The following is a 5,842-nucleotide window of genomic DNA, read 5'->3' on the forward strand; positions in this document are numbered from 1 at the left end:
GCCCTGGCAGGCGCTACTCCAGCGCACGTCCCGGCCCGTGCGTCGCCCGTGGCACTTATTGAGCGCCTACTGTGTTCCTGGCCCTCGGCATGGGACTTTCGCTGCCTCATCTCTGGAATCCTTCGCATTCACCCAGAGAAGGAGGCGCAATTGCTGTTACCGCTTTTCCCTTCCCGCGCCCCTCAGAGCCCCCTCCTCCCCGCCGCTGTTTTGAGATAAAAGCCCCCCGAATGTTCCGTGCGTCGCCCGTGGCACTTATTGAGCGCCTACTGTGTTCCTGGCCCTCGGCATGGGACTTTCGCTGCCTCATCTCTGGAATCCTTCGCATTCACCCAGAGAAGGAGGCGCAATTGCTGTTACCGCTTTTCCCTTCCCGCGCCCCTCAGAGCCCCCTCCTCCCCGCCGCTGTTTTGAGATAAAAGCCCCCCGAATGTTCTGTCCTTTGACCAACTATCCTGCTTCCTCACGGCCCCCAGAAGTTTGGACCTGCTTTGCACACGGGAGCCATTAGCTGCTTTTTCCCGTGAGCGAAGGTTCACAATTGAGCCCAGTTGGGATTCACTAATGTAAACAGTGGGTCTTTAGCACCGCGCACTGTTTTAAAACTGCAGACGAGCAGACAGAGGAGGGGCCCCCTGTGAATCTCTAAATTGGGTTTCCCTCCCGAAGGCGGTAGTGCCCTATCCTGAGTAAATAGGGCCCTACCCCTACTCCACCTGCCCGAGTGTGGAGGGGGAAGCCACCTGAGCACCTGGTTGTAGACCAAATTTAAATAACAGATACACCCAGCAGGGTTGATGTGCTGTTTACGGTACCGCCCCTCCCATCAAATCCCTCCGGCCCTCGGGCTGACTTCTAGCGCATGGGCACTAACCTCTTCCCCTCACCAAGGTGCTTTGCACTGGACTTCGAGAAGCAGTGTCCAATCCATGCCACTCGTGCATTCTCTGGTTCAATTAGGTATGGAAGTCATCCTTTGGGCCACGCACCAATGTGGGTGATTAAGATAAAGCAGTGAACAGAACAGGCAACCTTCCCTGCCCTCCTGGAGGTTGCAGTCTAGGAGGGAAAGACACACAATCAGCAAAAGAGATGATGTGGTAGATGGTATAAATGCTGTGGAGAAAAACAAGGCAGGGATGGAGGATAGGGAGTGTGAAGTGAGATGGAGTTTCAAATGTTAGAGAAGACCTCCCTGACAAGGTGACATTTAAGCAAAGACCTGAAGGAATTAAGGGAGCAAGCCTTGCGGATATCTGGGGGAGGAGTGTTCCAAGCATGAGGAACAACAGCAAGTGCAAAGGTCCTGGGGCATAGGAATAGTGTGTTCTCACCACAAAAAAAAATAAGTGTTAATTATGTGACATGATAGCAGTGTTAACTAAAAGGGAAGATGATAAACATATTGCAATACATAACTGTGTCAAGTCAACACGTTGTACACCTTAAGCTTACAGTGTTATGTCAGTAATATTTTGATTTTTAAGAAAGGAATAGTGAGTGGGGTTGTTGGAATGGAATGAGTGAAGGGGAGAGTTATAGGAGATGAAACTGGGGAAATGATGATTCTTTATGTCCCAAAATAAAGCATTAGGGATGTGCGAGGACCACCCCCCCCTCACCCCCAGGGAAGTTGCAGAAGGATGTCAGAGGAAGGTGCAGAGACCACTGCCTTACTGCTATGTCCTTCCTTGGGTCCTTGAGCAGGCCCCTCAGTTCTGCAGGGGCCAGCCGCCAGGTGAGGTTTCTGTGGGCCACAGCAAGTCAGGAGGATGCTAGACTTCATTTATTCACTCAACTGATACTTGCTGAGCACCTACTGTGCGCCAGGCTCCTTCCCAGGGAGAGCAACATTCTAGGTGTGTTGTCAGGCCAGGCCTGTACGGAGAGGGGAAGATGCCTGCAGCCTTCTGGTGCCTTGGTGGTGGACAGACCTCAGGCTTCTTCCCCAGGTCCTCAGTAATGGCCAAGGCCAGGCACAAAGGATGATTGTCCAATAAATGTCAGTCTGCAGCCCCGGGGAGCCACGAAGGAACTCACTCGCCTCCTCCCAGCACTGGTTTCTGATGGTGACTTAGAAGTAGGTAATGTTCAAAAGGCTGATTTTGCTCTCCATCTTACTGTACACTCACCATGTACCAGGTCACATACATCCCATCATTTCTCCCTCTCGACAGCCTCAGCAGGCAGGCGATTTCTGACACATTTCTATCCTCACTTTACAGATGAAGACACTACAGATTCGGAAAACCAAGAAATATACCTGACATCACAGAGAGGGCAGGCTGGTGCCAGGATTCAAACCCAGGTTCATCTGGGTCCTGAACTCTCATGGTTCAGAACTGAAGAGAGCCTTTCCAGGGGCCTGGCTTCCTCTGCACCCAGCATCCACCCCACCCCCGACCCACCCCCCACTCAGCCATGCATCACTGTGCTTGGGTTAGAGTCCACACTCCCCCAAGAGCTGATCTTGATGCCCTGCCCACCCCCTCATGCCCCTCCTCAGTGTGCCATTCTCATAGAACTCCCTAGGAATATTGTCCCCCGGAGCTGTTCAATGCAGAGGCCCTTCTCCAGAAGGCTCCACCCTCCCCTCCCCAACTCCCACCCCTCACCACCCGTGCGCCTTAGGTGTATTTGCCTTCATGGGACCCATCCTCCGTTAAAAAACAACAACACAACAAACAAAAAACCTGCACTGGTACTAAGGCAGGATAGTGAGAAGCTAGGAAAATTCCTTGGCAAGTAGAATGGGGAAATTGAGACAGAGCTGAACAAACCGGCAGAGCAATTTACAGCAGACACAGAAGGTCACCTCCCTAAAGTTAACATCTAGGCCTACATTGCATTTCAGCTCCAGGCCTAGAAAAGCAGCAAAACCAGATGGATGACACCAGGACCAGCTGCAATGACTAATTAACCCCTGCCCTAACATTGACCAATAAGTAGCGACCACGACCCTGAAAGAGCACACCTAGAAAACTGACGAATATTCTGCCGAAACACTCCCCTGAGACCTCCCTTAAGATTTCCACCCGCAAGAGAGAGAGAAAAACCCTCCAGACAAAGGACCCAGTGCCTGTTCTTCCCTCTGGGGAAGCACACCATGCCTTCCCCTCCCCCCACCCTTGCTTCCCCCACAGGCACACATCGCCTAAACTCTAAGGGACCCCAGGAGACTGGAACTAGGGGATCAGTGGGCAATAGCAGCTTGTCCCAGACTAACCCCCTGAACCTGTCTCCAAGGCCCCCTTTCTCTGACTTCCCAGGGAGCGAAGGCAGCCCAGCCTAGGCTCTCCTGTTGCTTCTTCTGTGCTAAGCCCTTCCTTGTTTCACTGTCCCCAGCTTTAATAAACGTTCCCGCATAGTCACATGTTGTGAAATATTTCCTACACTAAGTCAACAACACACACACCACCAGCTGGCCCTAGGCAGGCCTGCTCACGGCAAGGTTCCCTGTCTGGTAACCCTTTTAGATCAAATAAAATAATTTAATTTAATTAATATATTTGTCTTTATACCAATGTTAGGTATACCAACTGTTAGGTTAGGTGGCTCAGGAGGCGGCGTAGGAAATAAAGAGAGTCCAGTTAATCAGAAAAGAAAGAAAGGAAAGGCTTTATTCTGCGTCCCCGGGCGAACCACGGGCCCCAAAGACAGGGCACGTGGATCTGCTCCAACAGGGAGGGGGGCGCTTTTTTTATTCAGCTGTTCAGTGAGGGCGGGGGGAGCATGAGCTGTGGGAGTTCCCGCCACGGGGGTCGTCACGGTTTCCAGGTGTCGTCATCTGCCTGGTAGCTGACCTGTTAGGAATTCCAGGGCGGGACGGTATCTGCGTCACCATTTACCTGGTGCACTGGCCTGTTACGATTCTAGGAAGGGCCCAGTATCTACATCACCATCTGCCTGGCGGAGGCATGCATCAGCTCCTGGGCCCCCTTTTGACCTAACAGTCACAAAATGTAATTTTTATGTCATGTTATAGAGGAAAGGGCTCACAAAGGTACAAGTTCTAGGGCCCACGAAAGTGTTAACGTAGCCTTGCCATTTCAAGTGAAAATGATGTTGGTGACAAAAGTAGGACCTTTAGCCCACAATGCAATCACAACAAATGCTTTTCCTCAGGGCAGCCATCCTACTTGTTACATGGCAGAAGTACTCCACGCACACTTCCCATGTGGTCACATAGAATATTTAAAACTGTGTCCAAGATTAATAAAATTAATTCTTTCTACTGCTTTATCCAAGACATTCTGAGGGAAACTGTTGGATTTTTTTCTTCTGCAAGTGCTTGACAATAAAGACTAAAATGATTATTAGTACACTTTGGTGCCAGTGCTGATCTGTGCCAATTCACCAGCAGTTTTTTCCCACTTTTGTTTTTGCACCATTGCTGCAAAGATAAAGACCATGAAAAAGCTAAGTAATGTCTTAGCATTATTGTGAACATTTTGGACCATGTGGATCCCAGAAAGGGTTTCAGTGACCTTGGAGGGTCCTCGGACCCCATTTTGGGAACCACTTTTCCAAACATCCTGGGGCTGTACCATCATTTATTCAACCAGTTCCTTTTTGTCGTTGTTTTTCTTTCAGGCTATTTTCAGTTCTATTATAAAGACCTGATGAATATTCTTAGAGTTACATATTTGTGGATATCTGATGTTGACTGTTGAGGATGAGTTCTTAGAAGTAGAACTGCTGGATCAAAGTTTAAAAGCTTTAACACGACCCCCCACCCTCACCCCTGCCTGAGAAGTCAGGGCAAGACAAGGCCAGTGGGCAGGGCAGGCCCCTGTATTCCTGCATTTCTCCAGCACCTCTTTGCCCCACCCTGAGTGATGTTCGAGACCTTTGATGATCTGAGAGCCAAACAGTGAGGTGTCACCATGTCCCTTGGTTTAGCTTGAACTTGTTTGTGGAAGGGCAGGGAATGGGTCTCCAGTTAGTTCCTAAGCTTTGATCAACACACATCAAGCCAAGAGGAATGAGTCTGTGTGAGGGAGTTGGGGGATTCCAGGAAAGAAAGCCCCTGGTAAACCTTTCCCTACCATCCCTGCCCCACAAATCAACAGATGTGTTTGTTTCCATGGACAGACGCTTGGGTCATCTCAACAGGTGCAGCCTTTCTTCCAGACTTGATTACTTCAGAGATAAGTTCTTTCTCTTTGACATACAATTGGCTGAAACATCTGACATCTGACACTTCCTCCTTCTCAACAACCCCCAACTTCTCCCTTCTTTGTTAAGCAGTTAATGCCCTTCTCTGGAGAAGAGCAGGTGAATATTTACCCTTGATGAGGAATAACAAAGGAACCAAGGAAACCAATCCTAGGGAGTATGTAGGAAGAAGGAGGGTCTGCATTACAATTTTCAGGCCTAGAGGCACCTCTAGATGGAAATTTTCCCCCCCTAAAGTTAGAGCTGAACTGAAAAATGCAGTTTAAAGGACTTAGGCTACCTGTAGAGCAGAGGTACTTTGACTGTGAGGTCCTTGAGAACCTCATGAGGCCTGTGGGCCTGAACTATGTTCATCATCATAATACTAAGATTGTATTTGCCTTTTTCACTGTGTTGACATTTGCATTGGTGGATAAAACTATAACACACACACACACACACACACAGCTCGTTTCAGTTAAGAATTTTTAAACGTCCTAATGAAGCAGATTTTAAATTTTTGAAAGCTTGTATTTGCCACCATGAGCTTGACAGCTTCCCAATACTTAAAACTTTCCTGATGAGATTGGTGGTAGTTTTAACTAATATGATTTTTTGATGTTGTGTAATAAAACCTGTCAACATTTGGAAAGATCTTACATCTCTTAGTGATATATATATATTT

This window comes from Myotis brandtii, unplaced genomic scaffold (genome assembly GCF_000412655.1).
Source record: "Myotis brandtii unplaced genomic scaffold, ASM41265v1 scaffold208, whole genome shotgun sequence".
NCBI lineage: Eukaryota > Metazoa > Chordata > Mammalia > Chiroptera > Vespertilionidae > Myotis > Myotis brandtii.